The sequence below is a fragment of the Amia ocellicauda genome, chromosome 5, assembly GCF_036373705.1.
Source record: "Amia ocellicauda isolate fAmiCal2 chromosome 5, fAmiCal2.hap1, whole genome shotgun sequence".
Classification (NCBI taxonomy): Eukaryota; Metazoa; Chordata; class Actinopteri; order Amiiformes; family Amiidae; genus Amia; species Amia ocellicauda.
In genome coordinates, this window is record NC_089854.1 from 9,098,932 (window position 1) to 9,117,500 (window position 18,569).

Genomic DNA, 18,569 nt, shown 5'->3' on the forward strand with positions numbered 1-18,569 from the left:
TTCCCCGATTTCTTTTTTTTTTTTTCTCAAAGAAGCATCTGAAATCCCTAATCACACCATATCGCCATAATGAATTCACTGGTCTTGGCATAAAAAAGCGTGAGGATGCTGTAAGTATTGTGTTTTATTTTCCTTCTGCTTATTTAGTACCATGTGCCACATCATTAAAAATGCTTCCAGTATTTTTATTTCTTGAAAATAATAATAATAATAATAATAATAATAATAATAATGATTATTATTATTATAGAGATGATCTGCCATCCCCTGTATATCTGTTAAATTATGCATGGTCTATGGGGAGGTGGTGGTGGTACAGGATTGAACATGGATGTGTGCGTGAGGAGGGGTAGTAGCAGGGTGGGGGTGTGTGCTGTGATGGACCAGTCTCCCTCAAAGAATTAACATGCAAAAGATGTGACTTGTCACTCAGTCGCATGACATTGCCTATTCAGGGCAAAGGAGATAGGGTTATTTTATGGCTGGGTGTCTGTGCCAACTCTTTCCCCTCTTGCTCTCTCTCTCGCTCGCTCGCTCTATCTTAGACTCTAACTTACTCGCGCAAACGCGCGCACACACACACACACACACACACACACACACACACACACACCCTCTCTCTCTCTCTCTCTCTCTCTCTCTCTCTCTCTCTCTCTCTCTGTGTCTCTCCCACTTGGCAGCACCGCCAAAATGGGCAGGGAGAAAGCAGAGAGAGAGAAACATTTACAGGGTAAAGCAGAGGCCGCTAAGCTGGCTAAGAGTGGAGCCACAGCCCCTGTTAAAGAGTGTGGTTTTATCGTGAGCGCGCGCCCCTCCTGTCTCTCTCTTCCCCTCGCAGACTTAAACTAGGGGGGACAAGCGTGTTTCTCCTCTCCGCGCCTTCCCGCCTCCACGGGGCCTGGTCGTGTTTTTCGCCTTTTGGAGATCCTCGAAACTCCCTTTCCAAACAAGTCCAGGTATTTAATTCCTTTTTTTGTTTTTTTTTGTTTTGTATTTGCTCACAAGTTCAGGTCCCCTTTTCTCATTAATTATATTTTCTCTCTCTTTTTTTGAGGCAATTTTTTCTCTCTCCTTCTACTGCTTCATTCCTCCTCGCTTTCATCCTAACCCCCTTTTTCTTCTTCTTCTCGAAAATGTGTCCTGCTATCATTGTCCGCCATTAACGCTGGGGGGTGGAAAAATCAAAGAGCAAAAAAAAAAAAGGATAAAAAATAACGATGATGATGACGAAGATAATAATAATAATAGCAGCAGCAAGGGCTAAACATCCTCAGTTCCTCCCTTGCTAATTTTATGGTTTCCTTAATTAACTTATTTTCTCTAAACAGGAGATGCGTGGCTGCGATGCACACGTATTTTATTTATTTATTTATTTTTACGCTCTCTTGAAGCCGTCTTATGATACAGAGGGGCTTTTCATCTCAAACAAAACAACAACTGCCACCAAAGCAAAAAAAAAAGGAAAAAAAACCAAAAGGCCAATCTGTTTATTTTCTGGCTTGTGCCCTAGTCATTTTGGAAACCAAAAGAAGTGTGAGGTTAGAGGGGATGAGAAACTCTCAATCTGTGGTCAAGACGGCCTAAACATCAAACTCCTTAGCCAAATTCTTGTCCCTGCACTTTGAAAAAATAGACTCGTTCCTGACATGAAAGACTAACATGGAACCTTGTTGAATTCCAGAACCAAGGTTGAACTTAGATACTGGCTGAATTAACATTTTATTTAAAAAAAACAAACAAACAAAAAAAAAACATTAATGGATGTTATTTTGCTAATAAATAAGAAGACATATTAACCATAATTACCATACAAACTACTGAGGAATGTGATCAGCACTCAAATAATAAAATAAATAAAAGCCGCCAATATCTCCGGAATGTCGAGAGTAGGAATATTTCTTACATTAACTCCCTGTAAACCATTTTCACTCTTCAAAGTCTTTCAGTTTCTATATATTTTGTTTTCATTATGTTATTGCTGCAAAATGAATTGTTGTGAAATTGTTAGCTCTGTAATTTGAAAGCCAACTCATAAGTGTCTGTAAAACACCGAAAAAATGGCTAACAAAATCCATCTTTGTTTGAAGTGCTTATTAACTCTTGTTAATATTTTGTCACATTGAAGGACAGTTCTTTTCAGTGTCGAACCTTGAGAGTGTAGCCTAGCATGTAATTACTGTTGCAGATTGCTAAAACCAACACAAACAAACACACAAAGAACAAGAGAAAAAGGGGGTGTGATGTTGAGAACTCGTGTGTGTTTGCCAGTTTCCAGATTTGGCTTCTTGCTATTCTGTATTCCGGAGCTTTTATAAAAGATCTATATATTTTAATTCAATGTGGTAAGGATGGAGATTTGAGGTAAAAACAACAGTGATGTTACAGTTTGTCAAGGTTATGATTTTATTTTTCTTTAAATATGGCAGTGCAGAACGAAGGTTGATACGAGCATGCGCTGAACATTTGAAAATGCGAGAAATCCAGTAGAAACCAGTTTGAGAGTCCTGATGTCAGCAGAACTGTTTATCGATGGGCTTGGCCTCAAATTTTTTGGCGCTTCCCCACCTCCGCACACGTTTCCCCAATTTTCCCTCCATTCAGGTTCTCGTGTTGGTTTTTAACAATGTATTGGTAACGTGAATAAGAGTATAATAATATACTGATCCGAAATTACACATTTATGTATTTTACATAGATAGGCATTTTAAAATAATAAATGTACAGATGTATTTTTGAAGTACAGTATCTGCAGTAAAAAATATAGCAGACGCTCCATGCATTTAAATCAGAATCAATGATTTATAACTGGAAATCACCTTTATAAATGCATATGGGATATATATTTGTGTTCACCTATGAATAAGGGAAAAATAAAAACGTATACTAGATAGAAATTACATTTTGTGTCGACATTGAAGACCATAGCACAGCGCAAAAGCAGTCTTAACCAATTTTGGGAGTTCACCATTTAAAGAGTAAACTGGTGAAGGCCATTTACCAATAATGAAACTGACCTAAAACACCTTCTTGCTGTTATCGATAGCCAATTGCTTAGTATGATCAATGGCTTTGGCCCTAGGTGTAGACCATGTTTATCATCAGTTGTCTCCTTCCTTTAACTCTCTGTATTTCTTAAGGTATTTGACTATTAGAAAAAATAAATGCCTGGCCTGGCCAATTGCACCATTTTTTATATTGATAAAATAACTTTTAATTTAAACAAAACCAAAAACACAAAAACTGAACACCCCCATGAACTTTTTAAAATATGCACGTCTGAAATACTTTCTTGAAAACTTTTCTTTTCTTATTACATTGAAGGCTTTTGCTTTTTGTTAACGTTTTGCTTTTCATTCCTTTTTGAAGTCATCTTGGACACTTCTGGGTTAATAATGTAACATACAATATGTGAATGGCTGAAATGACAGTTCAGTTTGTGTGTGTGTGCGTGTGTGTGTGTATTGTGTGTGCGTGCATGAACGCGCATGTGGGAGCCAAAATGAGCAAATAGCAGTGGGTTGTTTTTCTGAGCTTGAATTTATCATCCACTTCCTCCTCCCCGTGGCTCTCCTCAGATGAACTTGTCATGTTGTTTCATGCTTTTTTTTTTTTTTAAAAGCAGCTAGCCCTGCTTCCTGCTTTTACTGTATTTCTCACAATTAGCTCTTGTATGTGCACCTCGGGCTATAGTGATACTGCAGTACAGGGAACAAAGTCTTTAAGTTTTATCAAGCAAGACAGACTTTAAACATGTAAATAGTTGGAGCCTGCAGTCTTGCCTCAGGAAAAAATAAAAATAAATATGTGAAGGACATAAGGATAGAGACGCCTGTTTTTAGCCCCCCCCCTCTTTAATCACACTCATTCACGGTTTGTGCTCAACGGGACACAACAGAAGTCCAGAAACATTGGAAATTCATTTAATCTCTGAAACTAAGAGAAGGATTTTCTCCTTTTCTCTCAGATTTTGGTACAGTCTACTAAATCAGTGGTTCTTTTCAGAATGACTTTTTGCAGCTTAAACAGGAACACACACACAATCAAAATCACTACTTTCAAGGGTCCGTTCTGTGAAAACATCCCTATATGAAGAAACAAATCTTTCTGCACACGTAATTGACAAATATATTTTAACTGTTTGTGTTAATTGGTAAAAAAAAAAGTATTCTGCTTAATCGTTCATAATCAGTAATAGGTCTTCCAATGCTAGATGATGCATCGGTTTAAAGCTGTCCACAAAATATTTGGCCAAAAATTGACAAAATCACAAATACTACACAGTCTTATTAGAGTAGAACTATTAGTAAACCATGCTTGTTTTGTTATTAGCTGTATACAGTTTACCCAGTGTGTCCAACAGTCTGGGATCCCTCATTCATCTGTCTTAGTTTACAGCTGTGAGAATTCTGGTCTCATATTATACCTTAATGTTATTCACTGTAATGTGTGGATGCATTTTTACAGTGATGTTATTACTCTTATAATACCAGTAAATCATTGTTTATTAGTGCCTTATACATATATAGGCTAAGCTGCCTTAGATAAAGGTGTCTACAAAATGAGAAAACAGTAGTAGTAGAAATATGTAATAATAATATAGTATAATTATTTTTTTCCAATTTCTATAATTATAATAGTAATAATAATTAACTCGTTTTCATGTGGGCTACTCTGACGTCTTTTCTTTTCTGACTTCTTATCCATTAGATCCCACCCAAAACATTTTCAGTGATTGTCACTAAAATATTTCTGCCACTTTCTCCCAAGTCGAACCTTTTGAACTAACTCTTCTGGATATAATGATGCCGTGTTCCTCTCTGAGAAACATGTGTCAGTCACATGTTTCGATCATGAATGAAGACATACGATGTGGTGAAATTTGCAGAGTGAGGAGCCCAGTATTTCAGAGCTTTATATTTAAATTTTGGGTCACAATTAATTAGAATTGCGCAAGAATAATGCAGAAAAAATACTAGGCGAAGGGAAACAGAGGAGTGTAATTCCATAGCGACTGAGACAGTTCTTGGTAATAAAATATGAAATGCCTTAGACATTTTTGAAGACGCACATCTTGAAGTCATTTAAGACTTCATCAAGTTGAGTTGTTCACTACATGTAATATCTACCACTCTGAAACTGCCCAAAGTAATGATTGTTCCTTGAATTCACAGATTGGGTATTTTAAGAACTCAAATTTACAGACAACTTAAAAAAAACAAAAAAACATGTATGCTATTAACAGTGAATAAGATATTAACAACTGAGCTGCATACACTATCAAACTCCAAATCTGACAAGTCATATGTTATGATTATAAAGATAATGCTGGATTTCATGATTGGGCCAGTGGGGATGTGTCACAGCTGAGTGAAATCGCTAGAATGTGGTTTGCCAAGCCACATTAGTCCAAGACACTCAGCGAAGTTAGGTCTAGGCATGAAGGGAAATATCTGAATTTCTTTCACATACATATTTTGTGATAAACGAGATGTGTCTGCTGCTTCGTTGATTGGGGGAGGTATGCTGAAGTGAACCCTCCAGAGACCACAGGATGAAGTCAAACAAGGTCAGTGTTAGTGAAACTTCCTGTTGCAAGGTCTGTGTTATTTTGCAAGCAAGGCGTTCACTTCATGCTAGTGATGACACGGCCCTCAGACTGTATGAATCATACTGTTCAAACCAACAAAGCTTGCTGCTTCAAAGTATTTTACCGACGTAGAGGACAATCCTTTGGAGGCATGTTAATACAGCAGGCCTAAAGAAATTGCTCAAGACGTCTTCAATAAACAAGCACACTGGACAATTACAATTTGTGCATTTAAAATAGAAATGACAGTGGGACCGCTAAAAGTGGGCGTTAACAACAAGGAAAGGGAAAGAGGCCTGGTCGAGGTTGAGGTAGGTTTTGCTAATATATATATTATTTATTTTTCATAAACACGTGACAAATCAGGGGCCTGATATAATTTGCCCCTTCCCTTTTAAACTGGCCATATCACTGAGAATGCAAACGTATTGTTCATACAGAGTGCTTTGGCAGATATTTTGAAAAAGGAACAACAATTTAAATTGGTATCTTAGTATCTTGGTATTGGTATTTTATTACTGGATGTATATTATACCATTTCAGTATTCAGTAGCAGTAGTTAGCTTGTAACTACATAGTTATTACTTGTTGTTTTTACCTATATACCAATTAAAGGACTAGTTTAGCAGTTAAAGCAGGATGCAAGGGATTCAAATGGTATGACTTCTCTGCGTTGGTTATCGAATCTACAAGTGTTGTTTGTTTTTGTACCTACAAAGTGCATCAGCTATGTGATATTTTAAGTTCGCCTGGGCTGCTGGCTGTTTAACACAAATGTAAGCCAGTTTTGCACAGCTGTTATCAACTAACTGAAATGGGAACTGCTTTACTGTATATCTGACACAAAGCAGCTGGCTAAAAATTGACTCGTTTGGGCCTGTTGTAATTATCGTATGTGTTGAAATAGTTGATTGGAATTCAGATAAATTAACCTAGAAGAGTGCAGGAAGCTAAACAAAAACAATGCATAAGTCACCAATATGTGTGAAGTTATTAACTGTAAAAAAAATAATAAAAAAATACAGAAACCTTCATTGTAAAATGTAACTAGCCAAAAAATGCATAAATATATAAGCAACTTGACATATGCGTGGTTTACATATCGAGCTTTCTTCCACTGAAATGACAAGTAACAAACAGGGATAACTAAATATAATTTAGAGTCTTTTTTTAAAGAAACAATACATTCTCAATTAACAATTGAGATTATTCACAAACAAGATTTGTTTTTTGTCATTTTCTAGAAGAATAGTAAAATATTAATTTTCCAAGGTTTATGAGATGTATAATACAGAATTATGGCCTGAGTTGATCAATACCATTTATCAAAGGTTAACCACATAATACACCTTATTCATAACCATAAAAAAGCAGAAAATACAGCTTTTGTTTTATTGTCATTGTAGGCTGCAATAGTCAAAGAGTGTCACACAAAAACAGTGCCAACCTAGTATGGTGTGATTTGTTTATTTTTAAATTGATTTACATTTTAACATCCATCATGTTTTAGGGGGGTTGGACATTCTGAAACAGGATTGTTAAAGACTGCTTAGGGGAAGGACTTTTATACCTTTTTTTGTTAACTTTAAGGAAATCAAGCTGTTTTCTTTACTAATACGATATATTCAAGTTAATTATGCAGGTCACGTTGGAGAACAAAAGTACTTGATGGCGACCAAAAAGCTATGCCAACCTCTTTAATTTTCTCAAAAAGGCAAAAATAAATACATTAATTAATTAATACTAAAACACCTTTGAGGGAAAACAATATAAAGGCAAAAAGGCAAAATGCTGCCAACCGTCAAGGCAAATTGTTAATTACAGGCCTGCAAGGCAAGTCTTGTCATTTTTAATTTCACACAAGTAATGTTTTCACCAGAATCCAGCTTTATTTTGGGTTACTGTCGCGCCAAGCAAGGTTTCGTAAAGGGAATACCCCAAAATTAGTGCAGTGCAGTGTTTCATTGTCTAGGCTCCTGTCTTTTTTTTTTTTTTTTTAATGGAAAGGCTGGAGATATTACAGGCTTTTTCTGTTAGACCGCCAATCCTCCCTGCCACTCTCACTACCACCCCAACCCCCCCCTTCCTTACCAACACCACCTCCTTTTTTCTTTTTTTTTTTTGTTCATTGAAATTCAGCCTGGCATGCAGACGCTGCCCATTTCTTGGCACCACGCTCAGAGAAGGGAAAAAATAAGACTGTGTACCAATCGTCTCTTTCACAATCGCTGTCGTTACCCAGCACTCGGGTTCCAGAGGACAAACTTCGACTTAACGATAGGTATTTTGGATTTTTTTCAGGTGCTTCCATCACCCACACTTAATATTTCATGTTATTATATTGATTGATCATTTCATCGGCTCATAGACGTGTTTTTTTCCCCCCATCATTAGGGCTGGCTGTAACATCCTGTTTGACTGACAAATGGCCTTTTGTTTGTTTTTGGTTTGGATTTTTACTTCTGACAAGAACAAATATATTCTTAGATTTATTTTTATTATTATTTAATGCAAAATGTATCATACAAAAAGGTCTGGGTGAGCACTGCTGTAAGACTGTGAATATGTAGATATAGATGTTTTAAAACAAATATATCAAATCCAGCATGGCAGCCATTTTCTTTACTACGTACCAGAAGAAAAAAAATGGGGCCTCTTGTGAGCCAGGGTTAAACCTTCAATATGAGATAACATTCTTTTATTTTCTTTTATTTTTTTTAAATGTCTGCTTGATTTTCGCTTTCATCTGTGTTTTGCTGTTTTTTCTGGCATTGTGAACGCATTTGTGTTGATTAAAAAGGGTTTACGCAAGCCCTTATGTGTGTGTGTGAGATTTAGTGAATTTCCCTTTGAGAATGCACCTGCTTGGCATCTTTCCTTGGCTCTGGATGGTGTCCATACCTTCTCTGATTGTTACTGAGAAGATTTGGTTTATCTATGTATTTCGCTGCAAGATGCATTTCAATGTGTAGATGCCCCTGATGTGTTGTTGTTTTTTTTTTTTTTGAGCTTGCATTGAAGACACCATTGTCTTAGTTCTTCACGTGTTATTCTAGTAGTATTTTTGATGTTTTTTGTTTTATTATTTGGCAGGGAATACATGTTAAATTATTCACCATTAACTGCAAATATGGTGGTTCGTAAGGAGTGTCGGTACTGTGTGGAATACAAATGTTCCTCTAAAACTGATTAAATAATGGATTAATTTAATGCCAGATCCAACCCTCTCCGCAAAATTCTAAAGAAAATAAACATAAATAGCATTTTAGGGAAATGGGAGTTATTATAATAACTCACAAATGGTACAAATCAGAGACCACACATTCATTATGTAGATAAGCACACTCATAGAGATTAAGTTAGATATGTTTTGTACATATTTCTACATAAAATGAAACCTAGTCTTAATAATGGTCTGAAGAAGATATTTTAAATCCAATGCAAAAAGTGCCATTGATACCGAGTGGTCGTTTTAAGATGGATTATAATATTGTACTTATGTTTGGAAAACTATCTTGGCAAGAACAAACTCACAGCATTTCAGAAGTCTCCTGGTCAACTGAATTTGAAGTAATTCAGCTTTGATTCATCCCACATAAAATGACTGAGAACAAAAAGCTGATAGTTTGATGTATGTTGTTTGCTGCTAGCCTGCATGGTCTATTTCTCTAGACTGTTCTGCTTTAACTTAGCTCTTCAAAGCACTTTGACATGAAATCCATTCAAGTAAAACTGTTTGAGAGACAAATAAACGCTGGCAGGTTTACTCACAGTCTGTATTGTCTGGCATGATGCAAGCTCACTGTGCTGAGTTTTTCAAAGGCATCCTTATTGTATTTGTACTGTTCAGATGACACATTATGGGAGGAACAGTTTGGATTGATAAAACAACAAGGTGTGGGAAGACATGAGGGAAAACACCACTTGAAAAGTGAAAAATTACTCGTTTCCCTCCCAGATTCCCTCATTTCTTCCCACAGTGCTGATTAATCCATACAGATGGCAGCTGTATTTCAGTTTTAACCATCGATCACCTCAGTTAGTGTCCTGCTAGAGCCACACCCAGAAAACACCATCCGAACAGTTTAATAATATGTATTTGGTGGGAATCATGGGGACTGTAGTAGCTGGTTGAGCCGCTGAGCCATCGGTGTCAAGCAACTGTGAATGGGGAGGGGACTGAGAGACTGGGCTGTGGGGCAGTTACTGTAGAGTTGGTAATCTGTGGAAAACTATGGAACTGGGCCTTCTATTAGCAGGCAAAGCTCTCCTAATGGCTTCTCAGAATTGTTGTCAACCCCCTCCCCCAGACTAAATCTGTATGCTGAGTGTATATCAATTACATGAATTCAGGGAAATCTTTCTGAAGTTGCATTTTAAATTATACTCCAAATATAAGATACAAGAGAAGTATGCACCATTTCATTACAGGGAAATGTAGTACTTTCCCATCATGGCCTATGGACATGTCCTGCTGTCGAACATGATCTCCCAACACCCAACAATAAGCTCGCGGGTTCTCTCTTTTTTCCAATCCTTCTCATTCAATTCTGTTTGCTCACTCCAACCCCCTCCCGTTCTGACAAATGAAGCGGACCAGTTCTATGGCCATTGTTAAAGGCAGGCAGCCATCTATCCATAAGTACTGTCATCTTGTACAGAGAAAAAGAGAAAAGGAAATCTGCTCAGAAAAACATTTCCTGTTTTGTAGCCCTGGTAGAATGAGCAGAGGTGGAGGCAAATTTAAGCGTGCCGTTCAGTCAAGGCTGCCGATAAGCTAACAGAGAAGGCCACAAAAAAGCCTACAGACCCTTTTAGCACAATAGCTACTTGGTAAAAAATAAAAACTAGTAACTGGTGGCAAGGTTTGTAACACCTCAGTTGGTCTAAGACTCATCCTTTTGGAAAATCTTTAAATAACAATACAAAATAGAGTTTGTTAGACTGCAGTATTTCAGAGTGGTCATTCACTAAATAAACAAACAGTAATTTCCATTGGCTGAAATAATGCTCGTGTATAAAATTAATGTAAACGCTATTATTTATGCAATGTAATGGGATGGGACATGATGCATTTCATGCTATTCAACCAAAAGAAGCAATGGGATTTACAATGCTAGCTAAATCAAATACAGAATGTCTGGCATCTTGTCAATGTTTGCAGGGTAATACATTTATAATGGGTGAACTTCAATTTTAAACACTTTTGTAGGAAGCCAGAAACATTACAAAATGAATACAGTCTTAACTGGAGAGAGTGCGAGATGATCTCATTTTGAAAACGGAAGAAGTAGAGAGGAATAAATGTCAATCACTTGGTTTGATAATATATTAGTCAGACAGCGATCAAAGTCTATTGTTTTTCATTAGTGTTTTTTGGTTCCGCAAAACTGTAATTACGGAAGTTTTTTTTTTGTTGAATGCTTATTAAGCCAGTTCTTAAATAATGCATTTATAATGAATTTCCCTGTTATTGCTAGTTTTATAGCCTATATGTGGCATTGACATTCTTCAGCATGTTCACCGAAGTCCAAATACTTGAAAATACACAATCTGCTTGAACCTAATAACCTTCAGACAATGTCCATCAGGTACGCTACTCTACATGCATTAACTATCGATTTACCCACTATTTAACAGAAATTAACAAGGTAAATTAAAGCACAGGTCAGATTTGATGAACAGCTTTGTGCAGAATACCAATATGCTCTTAGATGATAGTGTTAGAGACAGAGGGCTAAGCTCAAAATAGCTTTACTCAGCCCCCATTGAAACTTACAGTCGATATTACAAGAGAAAGAGTAAGGAAATGCATCTTTGTTGTGGGTGGATATTTGGATATGTTTTTATTAACATTTTCTAATACTGTTAAATGTAGGTAAACACTGCCTAGCGAGGGTTTCTTATGTTTATATTGGCTATGTTTTTCTTATTGCAACAGGTAAATAATGGGTCAATCGATAACTATTTCTAGCCACCTTCTGCTGCAAAAGCAATTATGTATTACGTAATGCCAGCAGGTGCAAGCTCTTCCAGACACTTCTGCAATGAAAAACTGCTTAGTACTGGTCTAGTGTCGGGCACATTCCTATAACCTTCAAATTCCCCAAGTATGCAAATTTACCCACCAGCCTGTGATTCCAAATGTGCATTGTCTTCATAATCAGAGCAGGAGAAGGGCTGCAAATTAGGGACATAGAAGTCCAATTATAAAAAAAGAATCTACCTCCTTATCAGCAATAATTCTAAAAAAGCTCCATCGCCAGTCTAGTTGCTTTGATCCACTTTGCAAAGCAGGGGGTTGCTGTTTTAAGTCAATTTCATTTTAACAGGATGTCCATAGCTATGACTTTATGCTACATAGTGTGTACGGTGACAGAGCAGAGTACAGTGTATTAAAGCACACCGAGTCGAAGGGTTTCAGAAAGGGTCAAGGAGTCTCAGGCAGACATAAGAATGATATTTGATTAGAAGTATGGTGTACGTACATTAGTGCACACCATTGGATTTGTTTAGCCTAAACAAGCACTGATGTTTGCAGCCAAAAGGGTGTGAAAAGAAAGAATGCCAGGAACACTGAAGGAAAATAACCATGCAGTACTATACTAAGCATATCCATACATATACTAGGCATACTGAACAGTGAGAAAGTGCCATGCATTTACCTTCCTTTGGGAAAAGGAAAGCATTTTCTCAGTACGCTTACGCTTGGTGTCTCCCTTCTGGTATTTTTTTTTAATAAGTACGTATCTTATCTGCATTTTTTAAGAATGTACTCCAAACTCCTTTGTATTGCCACAAACAGAAACAAACAAAAACAGATCGTCGCCCACTATTTTAGAATAGAAAATGTCCCTCTGTCACACACTTCATTTGAATAAAAGTTAAATACGTTTCCGTTGTTGCCCGTCCCGTCACCGCGCAGTGGCCACTCGGAGCCGTTTGATACCATTCAGGGTCTAATTAATTCAACATCTCAATTAAACGCCTCCACCCCCCTGCCCTGCTGCCTTTTCTTTCCGCCCCACTGAACATGAACCTGTTCTAATGTAGCCTAATTCCTTGCCAAAACATTTCAATCAATGTCCGTGTTAATTAGGCCAAAGAGGAATCCTGAATGTTAATGAATTACTCTGGTGCCTTTCAGCGACTCTGGTTCTCATGCTAATGTATGCAAAGCGGCCCTTCTCCCATCAATGGGCCCCTCTTTTAACCCCATCTACCATAACAGGACCAAATGGAGAGTTTCAGCTGCTGAATATTGACTATGGCACCACCGCCCTCCCCCCTGCAGAGAATATAAAAAGTTTTATAAAATGCATATTTTAACTTTCTTTTTTTCCAAGCTTAAGCAATTGTCACATTGTAGGGATCAAAGAAGCAGCACGCTTATGTCAGCATTTTGCTACTGTCACTCCACTCTCTTCCATATATGGCCGTACAAACCTTTTCTAGTAAAATGCTTCCCTGTGTCCGAAAGGGGAATATACAATATAGTTCTCTGATTTAACACGGACTTCCCAAATTTCTAAACAAAGCTAATGCAGCATCAACGTGCTACAGAAAAACGTATAGCTGAACTAACTTATGTAAAATTATGACCGTAATTATGCTTAATCTAGGAACAAAGAGGCCTATACTGGAACCACATTTATTTAAACTTATTTATTTCAATGGGTAAAATAGTGAACAAATTAATATTCAGGTTTCATTTGTAGGCTGTTTAAGGTTCCAAATTCTCAGTTTTGTGGGAGGGAATAAGTTGCAAATGTAGGATTTAGTTAGAAGATAGACATAGACAGAAAGACAACGTTCAAAATCACTCCTGTCATGAAAAGAACGAATTCTATATCACAACCTTTGAAAAGTGAAAATCTGCAATCTAAAGGTTTCTGTTGCCCCCCACCCTGTTATTGTTTACTGGAAAAGAAAGTGCTTTGAATATGAATGGCACATACAGATCTAATCTGGACAATACACTACAGCCTACAACTGTTCAAATGCATCTCCACGCTTATATAATTTACACCCTGATCATGTTGCATAAACAGATTTGCTCTAAACATTTGTATCCACTTAATTCTGGCCAGCTGGTTACTGTAGCTGTGTGCTGATGTATTTCACACTTCAAGAGTTGTAAAACTCACTTCTGGCAGTTAGCTCTACTCAGGATCCACTAGATCAACCACAAAGGTGACAAATCAAAGGCCTGGCCTTAAAGTGCACCACGTCACAAATGGTAATATCAAAATGGAAGAGCACATCTGAGCTGCGCCTAGATAAAAGATAAACAAGTGTGGTCCTACCCACTCTGAGCTGCCTTTGGCATTTTAGAACATATCCATTTTATTTTCTCCTGTGTATAAAAAAAGGGGGGAAGAACAGGTAAGCTTTAACCAGAAACACCCAGGCCGTACACTTTGGAACTGGGGCCAGTTGACAAGTATGACCTACAGATGTTGTCATTTTTTGGAGTGCTGAGCCCCAGCCTTCTAAAATGGCTGAAGCGTGGCCATTTTGTTTTCGGAGAACAGAATCAGTGCTTTGTGCAGGCTTTGGGGAGGCAGCTGGGGGAAGCCATGTTGAAATTCAGCTGTTTACTTCTGCCTGTTAAACAGCAAGCTTCCGCAGGGTCGTCGTGCTGGAATCAGCCCAGTTTTGACGAAATGGGCATTAATTCCTGGCAAGAGTCGTGCAGCTTTCTGTATCACATGCCAACCTTTCTGGATGCCAGTGAGTTACGCTTTGGGCTTTCACAAATTAGTGCATTTCTGTGGTGACTGTTTTTGTTTTGTTTTTTCCTCTCTTTTTCTCTCTCATTCCGCTACTGTAAACATGATAATGTTGCTATTTTTTTGGGAGGGAGGGGTTCTTTCTCTAGTCATGATGTACCTAGCTGTTAGCTCTTTAAAAGGGGTGGTCTTTTTTATGACTTAGCTTTTTTCTTGGTCCTTACTTACTGTTCAGGACTGACTGTTTTCCAAGGATTTTTTTTTTTTTTTTTTTTCTTTTCGGTATTTGCTGTCTAGCAGTTACTAAGCTTTTATGACTAAGTCCTGGTTTTGAACCCAGGCCCAGGCTTAAAGCGAACCCACCCCCCTAAAAAAACAAAAACAAAAAAACTCACCCATGGTAAATCGATGCAAGTCCTTTGCCAAATTCTTTGTTTAGTTGCTTTGGGGATGTCTCCGTGTTCTTGAACACAAGGGCGTCGAACAGCACCTGAAATGATTCCAAAAACTGCAGTGATATATACATTTTTGTGAGTCCCGATGCTTAATAAGACCATATCATGCTGCAAATATCATTGAGCGTAAATATTGTATGGTGTATTTGAATGTATGTGTGTATTTACATACACACACACACTGTATTCACTTATACATTTAAACAAATCCATCCTAAGGGCTCGGTAGCTGTGTTTAACCTTTTTTATACCAGTTACACAAATATCTGTGTCTGTTCAAGACAATCCAGAGAAATATACATCACAGAATCACAGAAATTGCATGACACACAAAACAAAACTGTCCTTGGAAATATTTGATCGGAATCAGAAAGGCCATTCAGTTACATGTCACATCTGAATAAATGTTGGTGTCTTAGCAAGAACACATTGTGTTTTTCTGTGTTGGAAAATCTTAGCTTCTCGGCTTCTCAAGGTGTCCATGTCTTCAGAATGGGAAGAGTCTTGAGTCAACTAACCATTCTGCTTTTTCTATTCAGGAATGGGGAATCTCTGCCGTTGCCTTGCTGTGGTATTGATGCTGTCCTTGGGGCTGAGGTAGTAGATTGAATAGTTGTGGGGTTCGTGTCCTCCCTCTGAGATAACTATACAATCTACTGTCTTTCCTAAGGAGACAGTCAAGTCGTCTGCCCACGTCGGAGCAACCAATCAAAAAGGAGGTCTGCACAGTGACCAAGACTTTGGTATCCCAACATGCAGTTTGTAGTTGTGCATCTAATGGTTTTGACATGAAGACAAAAAGAAAAAACAAGCTTAGAATGAACTCTAATCTTTGACCCATGCACTGATTAAAAATAAACTTTGGAGATTGAAAACAGATAGCACTTCTATTCACAAAGGGTGTTGGGAGTCTACCAAGCCATGCTGAAGCAGCAGCCTATATAGGTTCCTTTACGAAATGGCTGGACATAATCATTGAACCTTTTAACAATCCAAAGAGTTAGATGGCCCAACTGGTCTCCTCTAATTTTGTAACCTTGACATGATGGTAGCTTTTTGCTTGCTGGGTACTGCATGATGGTAGCTTTTTGCTTGCTGGGTACTGGGTCTTTATTTTGATTGAATCACTTAAAATGTGATGAAAACGCATTGTAACAGTCAACACAGTGAGTTTTTATGTATTTGAGTGTGGCCTCTTTTATATTTTTATGTATTTCCCATGAGCTCAACCTCTTCTCAGCCAGCTGCTTTTCATTGCCGATAACACGTAGATTTGGGAACTTGGTAGATTATGCATTTTGAAGTAGAGGATGCTTGAGCTAATTTTGAGCGGACTTTGCTTTTCCACACATTCATGCTTCATTCCCCCCCCGTCACAGAAGCCAGGTGAAAGTCTAGGCCAAAGCGAGAAGCCTGTGGTGTCCCACGAGATGAGGTAGTAGGTTGTATAGTTTGGTGGGAGGGATTACATCCTATTCAGGTGATAACTATACAGTCTATTGCCTTCCTTGAGGGATACACAAAGACATTTTGTTGACAAGAAGAAACATAATTGTCTGGTACACTGATCCATTTCTTTGGATTCACGAACCTCTCATATGATAAAACTGAATGTTATTGTTGTAAAATAACCATTGTAAACTAATGCACTGTATGACCATGTTAGTCTTTCCATTAGAGACAATAATTAATGTATTTTGATGTTTATTGGTTTGGTTTCTTCATCACATTAAGGATTGTTTTCAAAGTAAAACCATTTGCAATTTACCTTTAGTTTGGTGTGTTTTCTTGGAGAGACTATTACATGTTGATAACTGATGTTCAGACATATAGTACTTTGTTGATTTTCCAAGCATTCTGTTTTCTATTCGGCCTCTCAAATAATTATTCTCCTTGCGGTCACAGGCATTTTCCTGCTCTCCTGTATCTGGGTAAGGTCCAATTAGTATGTGTTGTAATTTATTATAACTTATTTCATAGCAGACACCTTTACCCACAAAATACACACATTTTGAGAAACATAATACAGCAGGAGTAAGAAAATACAATATACCACTTTAAGAGAAGTACAAAATACATTGCAAGATTATATTTAGGGGCAGTTCAAGTATGATGGGCACACTTTGAAAAGAACACAGTTAAGTACAGTTTTGTTTTATTTTTTTCCTATTAAATATGCTCTTTAAGAGTTGACATCTCCCTGAAATTTTACATTCCGACTCTAACAAGAAATAGGTCTACATTATTATAAGGATGGTAATCCTTAGCTCTACAGGCTTCACAACACATTTCATGTTTTAAAATCAAAGGAGGTCTGTGTGTATGTGTGCATGTGTGTGTCTGCTTCCAGTTCAAACAAAAACCAAACACACGAGACTTTTATCCTCAATCAGATCATCAAAAGTCACAAATACATACATTATATATATATATATATATATATATATATATATATATATATATATATATATATACATACATATAAATAAAGAAGTCAGCAGCTCATAGTTAACCGTTAAGTCATTTGAATTCAGATTTTTTTATTGCCTTTTCCCTTCATCAAATAAATGGTTAAAAGTCTGAGTGGTGTTTTCATGAGAGGCGAAGGACAATGCCACTTTTCTGTGGACAGGCACCATGCCAGCAGTTACCGTGAGAGTTTTGGTCTCATAGCTTTGTATGGCTTCCCCACCACTATTCACTCCTGGGACAGTGCAATTGTGCCAGAGGTTTTGGGGACAGGAGGAACTCTTAGCTCACTCAATCCCATACAGAACCGAAGAGAAGAAATCAAATCGAAAAATGATATCAGCCCCCACAAGCCACTGACATTAGAGGGGGGCTGGGAGGGCAATTTCTAACAGGAATGAGATTTTTTTTCAGTGGTATGAAAGAAAAAATGAACAAGGGCCTACACAGAGAGGCCTAACTGCTCCTTTCACTGGTGTGTTACCTAGTTAATAGTGTGTTATTCCCAGAGAGCTTTTTAAGACATTCTGGAAAACAACAACTACCCTCTTCTGGGTTAGTTACAGAGTCAAGTATTGGAATTTGTCAGATTGTGGATCCGGTAAGGTTTTATACATTACAAAACAGTAGAATTGTCCTCTAATCCCCATAGAACCAGTGCTACTATAGCATAAAACAAAACACATTTAAACAAGGTGGTGTGTTTGGGCCTACTCCATTTTATGATTTGTGATAGGTTGCAGCTATCAAGTCATGGCTGCTCAGTTAAACACAGATAACCAGTAGGCCTATAGTTTTCACATAACCAGATATTTCAATATGTAAATAAATGTATTTATGTATGCCTTCAGCTCATGTACATTCCCAATCAGAATATAAAGTTTAGAAGTCATTGGATTATATCTGACAAACTCCTTAACTTAATGACATCCATGAAGGTGGTTATTGCAACAATAATTTGCTTCCCCCTGTACATTTCCTGGTCCTTCAGAAACTAGATTTTGCAGAAATAATTCACAGAATGTAGGTAGGAATAGGAATAAAGAATAAAGCAAAACATGAAACAGAAAGCAGAAAACAAGTGAAATTACCAGTGACTCTTACTTGTTTTAAGGCACTCCCTGAAGTTCAGCATAGGGAAGAATTAGATCGCTAATTATTGGTAATTATTACAGGATATAATATTAATCAAACTTATGTATGTATGTATGTATACACACTGATCAACCATAACATTATGACCACCTGTCTAATATTGTGTAGGTCGACCTTTTGCCGCCAAAACAGCCCTGACCCATCGAGGCATGGACTCCACTAGACCTCTGA

General features: G+C 37.5%; 1 long non-coding RNA gene across 1 annotated transcript; it reads left to right on the top strand.

Moving 5' to 3' along the window:
- Nucleotides 1-764: 764 nt before the first annotated feature.
- Nucleotides 765-16,541, top strand: LOC136750542 (uncharacterized). The gene is made up of 2 exons (XR_010816889.1): nucleotides 765-956; nucleotides 15,314-16,541. It is a non-coding gene; the product is annotated as an uncharacterized LOC136750542 (long non-coding RNA).
- Nucleotides 16,542-18,569: the final 2,028 nt, after the last annotated feature.